This window comes from Heterocephalus glaber, unplaced genomic scaffold (assembly GCF_053883595.1).
Source record: "Heterocephalus glaber isolate CG9 unplaced genomic scaffold, H.glaber_assembly_v1.0 deba00001497, whole genome shotgun sequence".
In the NCBI taxonomy this organism is placed as follows: domain Eukaryota; kingdom Metazoa; phylum Chordata; class Mammalia; order Rodentia; family Bathyergidae; genus Heterocephalus; species Heterocephalus glaber.
This window is the reverse complement of record NW_028258320.1, coordinates 16,957,465-16,977,128: the sequence shown is the minus strand read 5'-3', so window position 1 is coordinate 16,977,128 and position 19,664 is coordinate 16,957,465.

Sequence of the window (19,664 nt, the reverse complement as noted above, 5' to 3'; positions counted from 1 at the left end):
TATCAGGGAGATTAAAGCCATAAGTCATACACACCCACGTGGATGCTTTGTTTTCTCTGCACACAGCGGTGTGGAGCCACCCAGAGGACTGGGCCACAGGTGCTGCCGGGCCTCCCGGCAGCTGGGGGCCCTCTGATGCTGGGGATACAGTTGGTGGGGCCTCCTGGCTGGAGAGGTGGGTGCTGGGCAGCTTGGCTGGGTGGGGTGGGTGAGCAAGGAAGCCTTGCACTCTGATTTGTCTTATCTTTCACTCGATCGAATCCTGTGGCCCCTTCTCTGGCTTCTCTGGGCCACTCCCTGGTCTGGTGCTGGCAGAGTAAGAAAAACAGACGCTTTTGGGGACACAGACAGGTGAGCAACCGCACCAAGTTCCTTTCTGCCTTGGAAGTCAGGGAAGCAAGACTTTCTTTTCTCATGGAGCCAAGATTGCTCCCTGGGGGGTTTGGCCTCTGAGCTACTTTCCATTCTCCCCCAGCCAGCTTCCTACAGGCACAGTGGGTGGGTCTCAGTCCAGGTCCCTGGACCCTTGAAGATGAATGACGCCCCAGTCCAGCCTCGAAGGGGAACAAGGAAACCAGGGTTGAAGGAGAGAAGGGTGGGCTTTCTGGAAGAGGAGGGTTGGGCACTCAGGTCTGGAGCCTGACCTGCCCTTCTCTGTCTTCAGAGAGAACAAAGTAGATCCTAATGCCTGCCTTGCCTCTTTTGGGGTAACACACGAAGTGCTAGGTCCTTGGCTGACCCCTTTAAGCTGTGAGAGCCCTGTGCCCACCTCCAAGTTCATTCAGTTACTAGTCACCATGCAAGTGCCCGTGCCTTGGGGACGCCACTGTGTTTGTCACTTTGAGTCACCGTTGCTGGCAGAGACAGCACGTCTTCTGGGATTGTGGCTGCTATGCATGTGGAGGTCGGGCAGGGGTGCAGTTGGGGGAGTCCCATGGGACAGTGAGTCTGCCTGGGGACTCAGAACCCCACTGCTCCTTCCAGACGAGGGTCAAGAGCAGCCCTGCCGCCCATGTGTGTGAGTTGATCTGCAAGGGCTGTGTGTGTGTGTGTGTGTGTGTGTGTGTGTGTGTGTGTGTGTGTGCGCAATCCCAACCATGGTTGGAGGTGGGCAGAGATGGGTGAGGGACCCAGGGAGCTGAGGTCTAGGGGGACAGCCAGCCCTCTGCTCCACCCAGGGGACTATGTCCGACCCTCTGCTCGCTACTTTTTCCTGCTCTTGCCCCCTCCAGGCCTCCACACACACTGTCCCTCACCTCCCTCTACCCCCGAGTGCCTGGAGACATCTGCCTGACTCAGCCTACACCCTCCTCTCTGATGAGCTCAGGGGCCTGGGCCACTCTCCTCTAGAGCTGATTCCACAGGGACTTGGTGGCTTAGGGTCCTTCTGGGCAGGACACAGAGCAGACCTGTACCGAATGTTTGCAGAAGGAATATGGGAGCTGAAGGAGGGCTGCAGGGCTCACTGAAGAGACCCCAGCAATCCTAGCTCCCACTGGGAAAGGAGACAGGGAGATCCCGAGAGGGCATGCTTTAGGTCCCCGGCGACCTAGTGTGGGCTGACCTGGGAAGAGACGCACCCCCCCCCCCCGCCAGCTCCCTTCTGCACAAAGAGAGGACCGAGTGATGCACAGGACTGAATGGGACCAGTAATGTTGGCTGGCAGGCGATCACATCTGTCACCCAGCGCCTTTCTCAAGAGGACACCTGTGTGGGCTGGGCAAGAGCACAGGCGAGGGGCCCCCTTCTCCCGCTGGGCTTCCTGTGTCTTCCTGGGCTGGGGCTGCAGCTGCAAATAAGCGGGCATGTGCGAGGCACTCCTGCAGTGTAGGGCTGGCAGCCCGTGAGCTCCTTCACACTGTTTGCTGGCCGGGTCAAGGACATTTATATTTATATTGATTGGTGTCACCCACGACGACTTCATTTTCTGAAACAAAACTCAGAAATTCGTGTAGAATTTTTCAAATTCAGGCCACCCTGATTTTCTATAGCATCTGTCCCCAATACTGTGGTGTGTGTGTGTGTGTGTGTGCATGTGTGTAGGAAAGAACGCAAAGCCCCAGGATTTTATCAGACAGTGACTGAGTATTGGGGGCTGCGGGCTGATCTGTGGCTCATTAGGGAGTTGGGGTGAGGGCTGGGCATGGAGAGGCAATTGGCTTGTGGTCCCCAAAGGGCAGAGCCCTTTGCTTATAGTAGCAGCTTCTGCTAACCCAGTGCTCAGCACACCCAGGACTTGGTGCTGGGTGCACTGTTTTCGGCTTTGGAACCTTAGAGGGAACTTGTCCCATAATTGCCACCATCCCATTTTGCAGATGGAGCCACAGAAGCGCCAGGGAACTCCGTTCGTTCGCTAATGCACCCATCAGAATCGATACTGTGAGCCCGCCCAGCCGGGACCAGACCTGGCCTGCTCTGGGGCGTGGACCACCCTCTCCCTGCGTCACTGCTGCTCAGAGGTGGCCCTGAACAGCAGTGCAGGAGACGGGCTCCCCGGTGGCTGGGCTGGACCTGGTCCTGCAGGCAGAGCCACTCGGGCCCTGGGAATGTTTAGGATCCAGCCTTGGGCTGGTCCCAGCCTCGAGCCTCCCGCCTCACTGTCTCTGCACCACAAGATCATGCTTGAAAACACAAAACCTCAGCCTTCCTTCCGACTCCGCTGGGCCCCAATCCCTCAAATCCTCAGCAGTCCAAGCCCTTGTCGTGCCTTGGTGAGGGCAGCTGAGGCTCTCCAGACTCCGCCTGGGCAGTTGTACCATATGAGGGTGGCAGGAGCGGTGGCAGCACAGATGACAGAGTGATAAACTGCACTTTGGATTGGGCACCGCCTCCCCAGGAGAGAGACGCTGTCATCACAACCCTACTTTCAGGGGAGGAGACTGTCCTCGAGGTGTCCGTAGCAGTGCGGGGTCCCAGCAGGTGCATCCTCGGCTGGACCCAGGGGGCAGGAGAGCCGAAGAGGCTGAGACTGCAAAACTTTTCAAGTCACAGTCTTGGCTTTGAACCCTCAACTGCTGTGAGCCTCAGTCTCCTTGTCTGTACAGTGAGAGCTCCCCTTTCCACCACTGTGGTGGGGATGAGTGGAATGCTATCTTTAAAACTCCCCAGAGCAGAGCAGGAGGAGTGGGGAGACAGGGGCCCTCCTCCAGAAGACCGGCTGAGCAGCTCTGTTCTTGTCAGTCCATCCTGTCCTGGAGGGAAAGGAAACCTGAGGGGCCATTTGTTTGGCAGGAGACTGGGGACACGGTTGGGTGGCCTCAGACCAGGCCATCTCCCTGAGCCTCAGTTTCTTCCTTTATGAATGAGGATAGGCAGATCCGATATTGTCCGCCTTTCTGGGGCCTCCTAGTGCCTGACGAGGCTGCAGACCTGCAAGCCCTGGTGAGGAAGATTCGATGCAGCAGGCAGCTCCCAGCTGCGGAGCGGTTCACCCTCCTGGGAGATCCCTGCAGCTCCGCCAGCTGCTGAGGACCTCTTGCCTCCTGCGCCCCAGCCCTGGCTGCTCCAGGGAGCTGATCTCTGCTTGTGCTTTGTGGTTTGAGTCCACAACACTGCCGGCTTGCTAGGTGACGGCTGTGGCCTCACAGCCTCCTTTGGAAATGGCTGGGATTGTTGGAGGACCCAGAGCAACAGTCTTCACATGGCTCTGGTAGGCAGCCCTGGGGGGTGTGTAGCGACCAGCAGATCACCCTTTTCTGCTGACTCCTCAGCCCAGACCCCCGTGCTCTTTCGGAATCAGCTTCCTTGACCGCAATGTGTGAGGCCACCCTGGGGGCCATCTGGCACTGAGCCCAAGGCAGACATTGCAATTTGACCAGAAGCAGCCTTAGAACCCTTCTTAAACCTAGGCATGGCACACACGACTGTAATCCCAGCAATCTGGGAGGCTGAGGCAGGAGGATTGCAAGTTTGAGCTCAGCCTAAGTTGCTTAGCAACTTATCGAGACCCTGTCCCAAAATAAAAAATAAAATAAAAGAGGGCTGGGGCTATAGTGCAGTGTGAAAGCCCTGGGTTCAACTCCCAATACCAGAGAGAGAGAGAGGGAGAGAGAGAGCTTCTTAACCCAGAACTCAGGGAAGCTTGACCCTAAGTTCATGGAGGGCTTGCACTGCTAGACAGGAGCTGAATGCAGAGGTCCCATCTGCCGCTGCTGGGTTTACCCAGGCCATTAGCCAGGTCCCCACATCAAATTCCATAATTTGTAAATGCAGCTGAGTGGCTTTTACAGAGGAATGTCGGGAAGTGATAGAAAATATCTTCGAGAGATTTACAGAGCAGCTGAATGCCAGCACCTTGCCTCCCTCCTGCTTTCTCCCAAGCCACACTTGGCCGGAGCGGAGGCCTGAGAAGGCTTTTGTGGCTGACAGCCAGACCTTTCTTTGGCTTTTACAAGACAGGTTTATAGCATGCCAGAGACTGGGGCACGGGGAGGAGGGAGCGCTGCCTCCGCAGGGCTTAGGCAGGGGTGAGGCAGCTCTGAGCACGAACTCTGGGGAGACATCCCCTGCCCCTCTCCAGGGCCTTGCTGCCCACCCTGCCACATGGGGGGTTCAGGGGCCTGGGGGACCTCCAAAGTGGGGCTACAAACCAGGTCCTGTATGTTAACTCACAGGGTGACCTGGGGCCCACTCTTTTCTTTAGGCCTCCGTTTCCCCATTGGTATTGCAATGGTTTTCTGCCCCCTCTGTGCATCAGAGTAAACCAGGAAGCCTTGACCTGAAGCTCTTCCCCGAGCAGACTGACAGGGACCTGATTCAGTAGCTCTCGGTGGGGTCCCTGTGACTCTATCAGGCAGCGGGAGCTGAGGGCCTCTTCTGTGGAGAGAGGGCCTCCAAGAGGCAGCTGCCGGTTGGCTGGTGCGGTAGGAGGCTGTGGTGCTGCCGGGGTCCCACCCTCCTGCATGAAACCCCACCTGCTGGACACAGTCACTTGGGCCCGGTGCAGCGAGGGCCAGGGAAACATGTCTGGCGCCCTCGGCCGTGTGGTAGACTCAGAGTCTGCTGTGAGTGTGTGGACCAGCGCTGGGGCCCAGGGACCCCTGTGTGCCTTCTTTTCCTCTTCTCTGTGTCCAATCCACTGCCAAATCATTCAGAGCTGATTTTCTGGATGTGCCTAGGTTCCGTGGCACTGTCTACCACTCCTGCCAGGCCTCTGCTCCCAGCCTCTGTGGCCTCTCTCCAGATAACAATGGTCACTACTTTCCTATCCCTGGTCCCATCTCTGTTTCCCCCTCGAGTGGCCAGAGTGAGCACTGGCAAACACATGCCAGACCCCATGGCTCCCCAAAGGCTGCCATTGCACCTAGGTCACTCTCCCTCCCCACCTTGCCCTCCCAGGTCCCCACTCTGGCCCCTCTCAGAAAGGGGCCTGATGGAGTCAGACAGAGGCAACAAGGAAGAGGGTGAGGGCAGCAGTGTGAGGGGGCTATGACGTGGCCCCCAATGTTCACTCTATGCTCACTGCTATCACTTTGAAGATGGGCATCATCGGCTGGAAAAAGCCGACCCTAGATGCTACAGTGGGTATGACCACAGCCTTCAAGGGTCCGAAGGCAGTGACAGGGAAGAAAGAGCAGGCACTGTGCCTGGGAGCTCTCGGAAGGGAACAGAGATGGGGAAGGGGTCAGGGGAGGGGCCACAGGCCCCAACAGGCTGCTGTTGCGCTGTGGTGTGGACTTTCCAGGGCTCACAGTGCTGCCCTTGGAGGGGCTGACGTGGAGATGAGCTCCCAGAGCTGCGGGAGCAAGCCAGGGCGAGTGGGGAAGCCGGGGGCCCCCAGAATCCTCCCACTCCCTCGGTTCCACCCAGCCCTGCCACACACTGAAGCCATTGGGAGGGTCTGCCAAGTGGCTGGAGAGCAGGGAAACCCACTCTGGGAGGCTGAGGCAGGAGGGTCATGGGTTCTAGCTCAGACTGTGCACCATAGCAACTTAGAGCTGTCCTATATCAAAATAAAAATGAGCACATAAATAAATAAAAGGCGTGAAGAGTAAAATAAATAAAAAGGGGGTCAGTGTGAAGCCCTTGGGTTCAATCCCCAGTACTCCAAAAATAAGGAAGAAGAGGAAGAAGAAGAAGAAGAAAGAAGAAGAAGAAGAAGAAGAAGAAGAAGAAGAAGAAGAAGAAGAAGAAGAAGAAGAAGAAGAAGAAGAAGAAGAAGAAGAAGAAGAAGAAGAAGAAGAAGAAGAAGAAGAAGAGATGCCCTGGCTTGCCTGGGACTGAAGTGTTTCCAGGACTGTGGGATATTCGGTACTGTAGCCAGGAAGGTCCTGGTAAATTGGAATGAGCTGGTCCCTCTCCGAGAGCGCCTTGTGGGAATGGGCCCTTCCCAAGCTGCGCTGGCTGTTTCCCCCTCTGTTAACCATGGAGTCTGTCCAGGCCACACTTCTCAGCATTTCCTCTGCCTTGGTATCCCTGAGAGGTCTTCCACTTCACTCTCATCACTCCCATGAGCTCCATCAGGGCCTCAGTTGGCCAGGACTTCGATGTGTCTGTGGGTGTAGGGAGGGTGACAGGGGACTGAATTCTGGGCCATAGCAGGGCATCCTGATGGCCTCCAGGGCAGGGGTGTGGCCCTGTGGATGACCCTGTGCCACCTGACCCCTCATGCACTCCTGTCTGGTTGCCACTGTCCTACATACTCTCCCACAGAGGGGCAGGTGGGCTACACAGAGGCTGGGGCCATCCAGGGGAGACCCCTGGAGGGGCTCAGGCCTCATCAGGTGCTGTGCTGTAGGACTCAGCTCGGAAAAGTTGCAGAGGAGCCCCTGGGAGGGAGGGCTTTTGTCTCTGGGGCCTGGGGCTATAGGATGACAGGCCTCAATGGGAGCCAAGGCAGGTGGCACCAGGAGCCTGGCAGCTCTGTGGTGGCCTCCCAGCCTCCTCCCAATCTCCAGGGTCTCCCCTGCTGCTCTGCCTGTCTGCTCCCACCCCCTTCTCCTCTCTCTGCTCTCTTGCTCCAGCTCTGTCCCTCCAGGACCTTGATGTCTCCTATTCCACCATCCCCAGCACCAGTAGAGCCCTTGGTGCCAGGCCACCAGAGAGCCCAGGCTGTCTGCCTAGGTGGGTCACATGTCTGCCCCATCCAATCAGTGCCATCCGGCTGGTGTGGGCAGGACCACTGCAGCTAGAGGGGTACAGGGACTTAGCAGCACCGTGAGTGACAGGGTAGTGCCTGGGGCTGTTGTATAAGGCTTCCTTTGAGAGGGGGAGTCAGGCTTAATCTTGAAGGAGAAGCGGGGTGTCAGAGCACGGTGAACATTCCATTCATACCTGGGGAACAGCCCACCTAGACTGTCAAGAGCGCAGATCTGGGAAGGTCTGCCTGGGAGGAGTGGCTTGGGGTTGGGAGGAGAGCTGGACAGGGCTGTGTGTCCTAGAGCCAAGGAGACTACTTACACTGTCACCGCTGTACAGGGTGACAGTTGGGAGGCTGGGGGTGGCCCTGGCGAGAGCAGCTCTGAAGATGTGGGGGCGTCACCCTCTGCAAGGCTGAGAGGTGGAGAGAATAGTTGTGACCTTCTTTGGGGCTCACGAGTGGGACAGGGACAGTGACAGGTGCTGCCCAGCACCTTCCACTCCTGGGGGATCTGTTAAGCTGAACTTGGTCTGGGCCGGACAGAAGGCGGGGGTCTGAGTGGATCCATGGAGGTGTGGGTGCCCGAGACCACGGCGTGGGTCACTCTCCTGGGAGTTAGGCCCCTTTCTGGCTCTGCACTCCTCGTCTGGTGGCTGCAGGTAGCTTTCTTCTCTGGCCCTGTTTCCTAGCCTGCAGTCTCGTGGTTGAGCGTGACCTGTATGGCAGATCCAGGATTCCTCCCTCACAGAAGCCCAGGGCAGAAGGACCCTGAAGGGTCTCAGGTCTTCAGGGGTGGCTTGTTGGCTATGCTTGGCCTGTGTTCTACACACTGACTGGCCCTCACCCAGCTCCTCCACATTAAGCCCTGGAGTCCTTCTCCGTGGTTGGGGTGGCAGTGTGTCTCCAGGGTTCCCCGGAACCTCTCCTTACCTGACTCTGCTAGAGTCAGCCTTGATGATCAGGCCGGGGAATGTCACCAGGCTGGGAGGGATGGCCCACCCGGGAGAGAAGCCCTGCCAGGCTCTTAAAGGGCTTCAGAGGGCAGAGACACCTGGGAAGAACTGAGACATGGGATTCTGCAGAGAGCAGGAGAAGTCGACCACTGTGTGACTGAGGCCCAGTCACTCTAGCACCTGCTTGGGGGACGTTGGTGATTCACATGAGCCAGCAGTGGGAGCAGCAGGTGCTGGAACTCTGGTGCAAGCTCTTGCTGCATGAACAGGTGACGTTTGACCTGCTGAGCTCAGAACACGGCCCGAGGAAAAGTGTTGATAAAATGCGTGTGTCTCCTGGAGAGGAGTGGGCAGTACCTGAGCTGCAGAGCCAGGCGGGGCGGGAGAGTGAACACATTAGCTATGTGGGAGCTTGCTGGTTTTTCTCAAGGGTCTGCAGGTCTGTCCAGTGGAAGACAAAGTGCACCTGCCCCAGGTGACTTCTGAAGACAGCGCTAGCCTGAGGAGGAGAGGGGCCGCAAACAATTCTCAGCTCAAAGGAGGAAGAAGTTTCTAGGTTACCATTTCCCGGTGGCTGCCGTATGTGTCTCAATGCTAGCAGCAGTGCCAGGAAAGGGTGGTGCTTTGGCGCATGCCTTGTACATCCAAGTACCCAAAGCACACCTGGCTCAAAGGGTTCCCAGTAAATGTCACTGGCCCTTGCTTTTGGGGTTAACAGTATTGTTGGGAGAGTTGACTCAGACAAAAGACACTGAGGGACCTGGGCAGGAGGGTTCTACCTTTCTGGAAGAAATGGGTCTCAGTTAAAGCTGCCAGGCTGCTGTGCAGACAGTGAGCTGCCCGTCCTTGGAGGAAAGCAAAGAGAGTGGGTCACCTTGGGGAAGACGCTGGCACAGGGATTCCGGTCTCAGGTAAGGGGAGGGGTTGGCGGGAGCCCTTGACTTCTGCGGTTCCTTCACGTCCAGAGTCCCCCGGCAGGGAAAAACAGCCGCAGAACTAAGTGGCACACAAGGTCACCGAGGACGGAGCAGAAATCTGAACACAGCCGGCGGGAGGAAGGCGGCAGTGGGCGAGGGGAAAGTAGGTCTGCAGAACAAATGAGGTGGGGCACAAAAATTAACGAGGCTGGAAGAGGGCTGAGCTCAGGGACTCATTTTTAAAAACAATCACTTAGCCGCAAAAACAAGGGCCAGAAATTTGGGCAATGGAGACATGGTGGAGATTGTGAAAGTAGCTGTCAACTGTTGGCCAATTGCTCTCTTGGAGAATGAGGGAGAGACTCTGGTCAGCAGGTCTGGGTGACCCCTGCGTGCCACACCACCAGGCAGACAGGAGTGGCTGGGGCAAAGCTGGGACAGCAGCAGGGGTGGCTGCCTCTGCACATGCCTCGAAGGCTGCCCAGCCTTGTAGCAGCCGTTCTGCCCCCACACTCAGGCCCTGGCCCTGGCCTGGCTCATGCTGCTCCCTCTCACTCTGTGCACCCTTGCTCCCACTCAGCATGCCACTCTGCGCCCTTGGGCCCTCTGGGTCAGTCCCCACCTCTGCAGGACACCTTCTGTGGCAGGCTCATAGCCCACACCTAGTTCCCCTGTTCTGAGCATTTGGGGGCCATGACACCCACTCAGCACTCAGATGGATGTGCACTTTCAGGAGCTCAAGCAGCCCATCCCTAAGGGGCATATCCTGGATGACCCCCAGGGTCCCTTCTCCTTGGCCACTCTGGTGCCGGGGGTGACAGGGGCTGCCTGTGTCACTTCCTGGGCTCTGCCCTTTTTCACTGGGAACAGTGGAGACTCTTTCCACCCTTCTCTGCCCTGGGGCAGTTGGCCTTGTCCATGCCATGCTCTCTATGGCCAGAAGCTGCCTAGAGACCTAGGCTGGGGTGGAGTCCTTTGTGGGCTGCCCCAGCCTCTTGTCTGACACTGGGCATGTGAAGAGGATGGATGGATGGATGGATGGATGGATTCTGTGTACCTGCATGCCCTCTGGCAAAGGGTACAGTTAGCTGTGTAGGAATGATTCTATCCTTCACTGAGTGGTAAGGATGGAGGGAGAGGAGGAGGAGGAAATGGAAGGTGGAAAGGATGGAAGGAGGGAGGGATCATATGCTTCTTGCTCAGACCAGAGCTGCTAGATCTCTGGAGAAGAGGAAGACCTTGTCCTACCCCTCTCAGGGCAAGGCCCCCCCTTGGCTCTCTACTCTCAGCCAGACTCTCCCAGATCTTGTGCTGGGGCCATTCAACAAGTCTGTCTTGGGTCTGGGGAGGTGGGAAAGGGTCTGCACTTGAACCTCAGGGTCCTGCTTGCTGGGTGGGGCTGGGGACTGCTGCTACAAACCTGTGCTCCAGCCAGGGGAGCCCACAAGCCCTCTAGGGGTATGGCGTCTCAAGGCCCAGTCATCCTGTGTGGGTCTAGATGGTCCCCCAAAGGCTCATGTGGTCATAGCCTTGATCTAGAGTATGTGAAGATGGAATTGATTCATGGTACAATGATGGGCTCAAGGGTACTAGGATTAAGGGTATGAGTCCTACCTGCCCTAAGTAGTCTGAATAAGATAAAAGGGGCAGGGAGATGCTGTTAACTCTACTGTTACCTTTGCTTTGGGTGCACCATGTTGTTTCTCTTCTGTCATGCTGGTTTGCCGTCCCAGCCTCAGAGCCAGCTGATTATGGACTGAAACCTCTGTGAACTGTAAGCCAAATAAACCCCTTCCCCTCTAACTTTGGATGTTGGGTATTTTGTCTCAGCAATGAGAGAAAGTAACTAACACACCCTGTTCCGTGCCCAATGGGGTGCCCCTCTGTGCTGTGGCCCTGGGTCCTGGTGTGCATTGGCTCTGAGCTGAGCTCTGCAGGCACTAGCCTCACCCCAGCCCAGGTCCAAGAGGAAGGGGAGAGAGCTGGAGCCCAGGAGCTGGGATGCAAGCCCCAAATGCATGCTCATCCATTGGGCACCTGGCTCCAGATGGTGCTGCCTCAGCAACCAGGCCTACATCTCCCAGGGATCTGAGGGTGCTGAATTTGGCAAACCCTAAATGGTGTCATGGCCCAGGCTCTGAGAGTCCTCCCATCCTGCTGATTACCTGGTCAGATCAGTCAGTCTCACTCTCATGGTAGAGAGGGACCTGGAGGCTCAGAGAGGGGAGGGGAGCCATCTGACATCACACCAAACAGGAGGACAGAAGAGGAACGCCAGCGTCCCTGTGTCCTGAGCTTCCTAAAGGCAGTGGCCTGGCTCTCCTGCAACATCCCCCTTGCCCTGAAGCCCTGTCCCCCCCAGCCCTTAGGTAATCCCTGGGCCACTGTCCTCCCTAGTGTGTGGGAGAGTTAGGGGGTGCTGAGCTGAGCTGTCCTGAGTCCCTGCCCACCTCAGATGGAGCATGGGGATGGACAGCTCTCTGCTCCACTGTGCTGCCTCCCAGAAGGCTGTGAGGGAACCTGAAACCCAGAGGCCACTTCGTACCTTGCCTGGTAATTGCCAGATTGATTTTGGATGCCAGGCTCCAGCAGGACCCGAAAATCAATCCCCTCCTCTCCTGGCTCCTGACTCGGAGGCATTCTTAAAGCTGCAGCTGTCCCAGCTGCTCTGACCAAGCCCTCCTGTCAAAGAGCAGGCTGTGGTTTCCAAGGCCCACCCAGGCCTAGGGGGCTGGGACCTCCTTCTACACCCACTATGTAGGAAGAATTGTACCCAAAGGGAGAGTGGCAGCCTGGGGAGCATGGCAACATCAAGAAGGCTGTCATTCTCAAGTCCCGGCACTCCCCAGACTCACCAGTACCCTTAATTCCACCACTAGGAAGTCATTTCTTTGGGTGAATTCAGGCCGCCAATCCCAGCTTCCAAACACCAGAGGCTCAGGAGAGGGAAGGGTCATTTGGCTGTGATATGCCGACTCCTGTGGATGAAGAACAGCAGTCCCGAGGAATCAGAAGAGCTCTGTGAGTGGGTGGGTGTGGGGGGCCTTGCCCCCCCACTAGAACTCTTGAGTGCCTTTTACGGACATATCGGGCCTGCTGCAAATCTACCCGGCAACAAGGAAGTAGCCCCAGTACCCTCCTCTTGCTCCTCCCCTCTAGCCCTACGGTATATATGTTGTAGCAGCTTCCGCAATAAACGAGACTTGATCAGAAACCTGTCTTGTCTCCATCTCTCGTGTCCCCTGTCCTTTGTCATTCTCACTCCCCCTCTAGGGTCTCCATTGACTTACCCGCGGGCCGGGACAGGTGGGGAGGAGCAGGCAGGTGTCAGCAGGCCATGGGGAAGGGAGCAGTCCCTTGGGTTGACGTGGCCTTCAGTTCATTGTCCCCCAAGCACCTTGAATGCAAGCCCAGAGACAGACGCTGGTGATGCCCACAGGTGTGAGTTGCCGGGAGCCAGGGCACAGGTTACTTGGGACATACGGCTGGCCTACAGAGGCATGGGGCTGTCTCCCCATGTCTGCCTTGGGTAGAGTGAGGGTTTTGTCTTTGGAGGTATGTAAGCAGAGATTGGAAGGATTTAGGGCAAAGGAATTTGGGGTACCACATCCTTGGGTCTCTGACGCTGTAAGGCTGGCTCTGCAGCATGGGCAGGAGGATGGGACTCCAAGTGATTGAGCGTGCACTTGTCCCCAGCCTGAGCTTAGGCTTATGGGGAGGCATGGCAGGCAGCTCCATCTCTCGGGGCACACAGCGGCTCCTACAGAGCAAGGCTGTGGCTCCGGTCTGCTGCCTTCGGTTCCACCTTCCTGCTACCTCCCACCCTGCACCCCAGGCAGAAGGGTCACCCTGTCCTTGGAGTCACTTCAGTTTGAGGGGTGGAGGGGAATTCCAAGAGAGCTGGAATGGGTAGCTACACCCTCCAAGTACACCTGAGTCAAGCACTCCATAGTTTCTGGAAGCTAAGGCAGACGCTCCCATGATCCACTGACAGTCTGGGCCTGGCCTCTCTGACATCTTGCCAGGGTCAGAGTCCCCTGAGTGTGGGAGGTGCTAGAGGGCAGGCTCTTGTCCCCTGCCATTTGATTGTGGTTGCAGAAATGCAAGCTCTGGGCCAGCGTGTATTTGGGGACAAGATGGCGTCACTGCTCACCCCTGCCCATGTAGACTGGATTACTAATGCAGCACTTGGTGTTTCCACCGCCACCAACAACAGCTTCTTCCTGGTGGCACACAGCACAGAGGGATCCTGGGTCAGCTCCCCAACCCTGGTGCCCATGGCAGCTCCTTTCAGGGTGTGTCTTTGCTTCCCAGTGTGTGTGTGTGTGTGTGTGTGTGTGTGTGTGCGTGTGTGTGTGTATGTTGTGGAGGGAGTGAGGCAGCTACTGTGAAATATCCACTGCAGTTATCAGGGAACAAGTCTTTGCCCAGCTGTGCAGCCCCATAGGAGCAGGGGCTGAGTCTGTTCTGCTCACCTGTGCCTACCACGAGGTAGGTAATCAGTATTCAGTGACTGAAAGCCTGGAGAAGGAATTAGGAACTGCCACTCCCCCAGCCCAGGAAAACAAGGATAGAAAACTCCTCCCTGCCCAGAAGGAGAAAGGGGAATCTCTGGGGCACCTCTCCGTCCTTGCTTGGCCATAGCTTTGCTGTGTCACCCTTAAGCTGGATGTCTCTGTGCAGAGATCTCTGGGAATGGCTAATGATACCTAAGTGCTGAGTGGACAGTGGGGTGCTCTCTTCATGGACGGTGCCTGTGGTGAGAACCCCCTGGGGGAAGCAGGGTCTCTGCCACTCCCAGGATAGGTCTGGCCTATGCCAGGGTGGGCTGGGCTGGGGCTGAGGTTGGGGCTGGTTCAGGCAATGGCTGGGGCTCCCACTGGACCCTCTGTGAAGAACTGGGGCTGGCTGGGGCTGCACCAGAGGGTCCCCTTGGGTTGGGACCAGCTCAGACCTTCTTGCCTTCAGAGGGGGCTGGGAATGCAGTACTGGCTGGGCTGAATTCACTGTCTGGACCAGTTGCTGAAGTGGGTGGATCCTGGAGGTTTCCTGAGGTTGACTGTCATTTAGTGTCCTCTTTGTGCCTGAGGAGTCACTGGAGAAGATCAGAGCTGCCCAGGGACCCAGCGCCCATTTCATGCCATATGTGTTACAAGGGAAAGCACAGGAGGACTCACTAGCCAGCACTGACTCTGGCAGCTGGAGGGAGAGATCGTCCTGAGATCACCCCTGTTCCTACCTGCGCACAGCACTCTACAGTTTATAAAACTCCATCCTATTCAGCATCTTTTAATCCTCTCCATGGCCCTAAGAAACAGGCATGACAAGAGTTGATGCCCATTATACACATGAGGAAAACAGAGGCCCAGAGAAGAGACTTGTCCAAGACACTCTGGAGCTGGATGCAAAGCTGGGAGCGGCCCTCAAAACTCCTGACCTCCTCCTCCCAGCAATCCACCCTGCTTTTGTGTGCCTGGTGCTTTGTCCCTGGCCATCCCTGGGCACTCACACCATCAGTCTCACTGCCCATGATGCCCGACAGAGGTTAACAAGCCTATCCTGCCTTGCAGCCCTTGCTGTCTGTCCAAGTCACCTCAGTCATTGGCAAGTCACATTGCTGACATCACAACTGCATAAAATTAATTTATTTAGTTAACGGAGGTGTTAATTAAGAGTTCTCATTTATTGTGTCTTTGCAGACAGCTCTTGGGGGCTTCTGAGTTGTCAGTGCTGGTGACAGCAAAAGCTAATGGCCTCACAAGTTATTAATAGGGCAGTTCGGGGGGGTCTGTGAGGGTGGGTAGAAGATAGGGAATGCGTGATGCAGGGCTTTCCTCTCAGACTGAACCAATCACAGGTATTCTTGGGGGCATCTGGGGGTCCACTGCCAGGCCTTGTGGTGCTCAGGGATTTTTAGGGAGGAGGATGGTGGTAAACAGACTGTGGGTCTTGGGGGAGACTTTGCCAGACCAGTGCCCTCTCTGTCCTGTGCTGGCCACGTGCCTGGCTCCTGTGTTTATCTGGGGAGTGGTGGCTCTCACACAGGAGGCTCATTCTTTGCTTGCTTGCTTGTTGCCCACACCCCAGCCCTGAGCATCTCAGGGTACAGGTTGTGACTGGTCTAGCCATGGGTTTCCAAACCTGACACAGAGCTTAAGTTTTGCTGGAGGTCAGCCGGCATTTTTGTTTGTTTTTTTTGGTACCAGGGATCGAACTTGGGTCCTTGCGCTTGTGAGGCAGGCAGTGGAACCACTGAGCTAAATCCCCAGCCCTCAGCAGGCATTTTTGGAATGAATGAAGGGTCACCTTTCTCCCAGTTAATGTCCAGGTCTGATCTTACTTTCTGGGAGACCTTGGGGTCTGGCATCGGCACTGGTGGGAGAGAGAGGCTAGGTGGCTCCAGGGCTCCCCAAGTCCTGCAATTCCTTTGACCTTGCAGCCCTGTAGACTTTGGGGTGCACAAGTCTTTGCTGATGAGGCAGATGGAAGGCTTGCCAGGTAGGGTGGTGGATAGGGAAACCTGGGTAAATTCTGCACCAGGACCTATCATAGTGCAGGGTGGAGAAAGAAGAAATTTTAAACAACTGTTGGCTAAACAATAATGGCCACTTGTGACAATGAAAAGAACACAGCCAAGGAGCTCAGACTTGCAAGTCTGAAGAAGGGAAGGCAGCAGGGGCACTGTTGTCAGCTACTATGGGGTGAGTGGAGCCTAGTCCTGCGGCAAAGCTCCGAGAGAGGGTACAGAGCATGCGTTGGTGCTGGCCCATCCATGGAGCTGGGGAGCCAGGCTCATATACCAGCCCTCAGATGTGGGTTGAAGGCTGCTTCCAGGAAGCATTCATTCCTGGCCTTGCCTAAATAGTCAGCAAAATGCACCCTTCAGTCAAAGTCCTCCGGCAAAGAGAGAAAGATGCAGGTAGTTGGCAGTCGGGCTAGGATGCCCTGAAATGCTAAGAAGAGGGTGGGGCAGAGCAGGGAGAATGTCCCAAAAGGAGGGCAGAAGTTGGTCAGTGTCCATAGAGCCTCAGTCACCATCCGCCGGGATGAATGCAGCCTGAGGTCTGCAGCTGCCTCATCTTCACCTTTGCCAAGACCTTAGCTCAGGGGCTAAGAATGGGAGGGCTTGAAGAATGTGATCCTAAGGTGCAGCTTTTGAGAAGTACAAGTCAAAGTGCTGATTACCACTGATAAGTTGTGTCAGTGGGCAAGTTAGTTATTATCCTTGAACTCCAGTCTTCTCTTACAAAAGGGGAGGTAATAGTACCTACATGATGGGGTGGGTTGTTGTGATCCATAAATGAGATAATGCAGTGAAGTATTTAGCCTAGCCTTGGATACATTATGTATTCAATGAATGTTTATTATCATTATCATAATTTTATTATTATTATTCTTCCAGTGATACATAAAAAAGCTAGATGCAGCCTTGAAGAAAACATTGCCAACTTATCAACTCAGAGACATTTTCAGCGGCTTGCTGTGTCCTTGAGAGTTGAAGAACAGACTCATGTAGCATTTCCTGACTTTGTGAGCTCAAATTGATCCATAACAAGTGACTTGGTGAAGATTGCTTTTTTGTCTATGACACCCGCCTCTCTATCTTAGTCTGTTTTCTGCTGCTATAACAGAATGCCACAGATTGGGTAATTTATAAAGACCAGAAGTTTATTGGCTCACAGTTCAGGACACAGAGTATGTGGGCCCACTCAGGTCTCTTGTCTTCTTATGAAACCACTAACCCATCATGGGGCCTCACTCTCATGACCTCATTGTTTCGGTTTAGATCTAAAATGTCTCCCAGAAGTCTCATGTGTTCTGAGGTGGAGCTTTGCAAGGTGATTGGATCATGGAGGCACTATCCATTGATGAATTCATAGCTGAATATGCTGTTAGAAGGTAGGGCCTGGTTGAAAGAGGTGGGTCACTGAGAGGATTTCTGGAAGTGTTCTTGGCCTCTGGCTCCTCCTCTTGCCTCTGCTTTCGGACTGCCATGGGGTGAGCAGCTTTCCTCTATCATGCCCTTGCCCTGGAGCCAGATAACTATGGACAGAATTTTCTGAAACCATGAGCCAAAGAAGCCATTTCTTCCTTTAAGATGCAGGTGTCAGGTATTTGGTTAGGTAGGTTAGCAAGAAGAAAGTGACTAATACACTCATCTAATCCTAATGACCTCCCAAAGACCCCCACATCCAAATATTATCAAGATATGAATTTGGAGATTAAGTTTCCAGCATATGAACTTTGGGAGGATACATAGAAACCAGGGTATTCCCCATGAACTCAAAGGTCACCTTCAGACATTATCCGATCGTCATTGTGTGATCCTCGGACTATCCTTGAAACAAGCTTTGAAGTTGTGGAGCAGGGGAAGGATCACTAGGAAAGGAGCCAGGATTTCAATTCAGGCTCTGCAGGGAATGTCAGATTCCTCCTCTGGAATGTGGAGATCAAACTACATGGTTTCTGTTTCTTCCTAGAGCTGTTATGAGGATCAAATGAGATCATGGGAAAAAGGGATCATGAATGTAGAACTGCTTTGAAAACTACAAATTACCCTCCAAAATTCTCACCCTGGCACAGTGCTGGGATAATCAGGTGACTTGATTTCTGTACTCTGGGCCTCTTCCAAAGGATCCAAGTAGACATGGCCACTGGAGAAGCCATACATGCCATTGTGTTTCATCATGGATGGCTCAGGATGAGGGGAAGAAATGGAATGTGGAGAACCCTGGTTCTTGGAAGGAATGCTGGGAGTTCCTGCTCAAGGACATCAGGAGAGGAGGTCGAAGGAGGGAAGGAAGGCAGAAGGAGATGGAGTTGGTTGTTATTAAACCAGGAGTTATGGTGGTTGCCTGAGAATCATTGTAACCACTTGGAGACAACATTCTTTATTTTCTTATGGATGCAGACACGTCTCAGAATGTGGCTAGAGGGTCTCCTGTTCACATCCAGCTGGTGAGGCCTAGAGAAGCTGGCCCTGGCCAATTTTCCAAAACCAGCAGTCTCTTAGCTCTCCTTTGTCTCTGACCTCAGACTGACACACTCTGTAGCTCTTGATTCCAGCCATATTGAATGCAGCTCTGAAGCCCCATGTCAATGATCAGTCCTGGTTGGTGTTGTTAAAAGAAATCATCAAAGGCTAAAGACGTTGTAGGCCTGGGGCTGGAGGTCCAGGAAAAGGGTCTCTATTTACACAGGCAATTCTGAGTCTATAACCCATAATCCAGTGAACCATTTCACTATTACTCAGAGGGGGAAAGTCATGGCCCTGGTGGGGGAGGCAAGATAGAGTACACAGCCCAGGTTGGGGTGTCTGGGTGAGATGCATTCTCTAGAAGAGGCTAACAATTCCCCACAATGTCAGTGGGTGGAGAGGACCAGGCTGATGATTGTACCAAATGGACAAATCCTCATGCTTCCTGGGCCCCACTTAGAGTACAATGGTCCTCGTGGAGCTGGTTTCCACACTGGGGTCAATTCTCTACAATTTCTTGATTGGAGAGAGCCCCAAATAGGATGGGGATCTTATTACTATGTAGAACACTTCAGCTGTGAGAGAAAGTCCTGCATTGGGGACCTCAGGGCTCAGACACGATTAGTTTTAGGCCAGAAAAAGCAGTATATTGAGCTCTTACTTAGGTTCAGCTCTTGGCTTTAAATTTTAATCTGGATTCAGGAAACTGGTCAAACTGATTCTCTAGGATCTTATTTTATTTTTCAAAGCAAAATCCTCTCAAAGATTGACTCTGCTTGTGATTTAAGTGAAAACCTCTAGTTTTCTAGTTTTCCCTCAATGGTTCATATCCATTTAATAATCTGAGTCCAGAATGTGCTTTGTGACCGGAGATCATTGGAGGAGGCCAGTTTAGAAAGACAAAGGTCATAGCAGCCAGAGGTTTAGAGGAAGGGAAATTGGGAGAGGAGAGACAGGTGTGTAGAGGAGAGAGGGGAAACTGGTAAACCAAAGAACGAGAATTCCAGTAAGTAATGTAGTGGGGTAGGAAAGAGGGAGGAGAGACAGTTGAGAGGTGAAAGAGAAAAGACAGGAAAAAGTGGAGAAGGAGTGAGAAAGCACAGTAAGAGGTGAAGACAAGGCACTAGGGCAGAGAGGGAGGGAGAGGAAGAAGGGGAGGCTGGGCGGTAAGGTGGAAAGAAGGTGGGGTGGGGGCGGGGGCACGAGGGTCCCAAGATCCTGACTCCTTTTCGCCACAAAGCATCTGCACAGCACATAAATAAAGTACAGCTGGGCTTTTTTCTCTTCTTAATTGACATCTTTGAATCTGTCCCCACTTGACAAATCAGGCCACTTATTCTTAGAGATGACAGGGATAAATATCACAGGCATTCATTTTACATCTGGGCCCCCTGATAATAGAAGTCAACATGCCAGCCCCTCTCCCTACTGCTCCCTCGCTCCCTCCCCCAGCCCCAGCAGAGAAACTGAGTGACTGGGAGCTGTCCACGGCTCTCCTGGTGCTGAAACATCTACAAACTCCCTCCTCATTGGAAGCCAGTGGGCTGGAGATGTCCATGACCTCCGGTGCTGAAAGTTGAACCCCCTCTCCCATCTCCTGACAAGGGGAAAGCCAGGGTGGCTTGGAGCTGTTCACAACCTATGTACTGCTGAAAGCAGTATTGTCCCCAGGGCTGGAAGAGGGTGGGTCTCCTCTGCCATAGAACACAATTACTTCTGGCATGGAGTAACAGTGACCT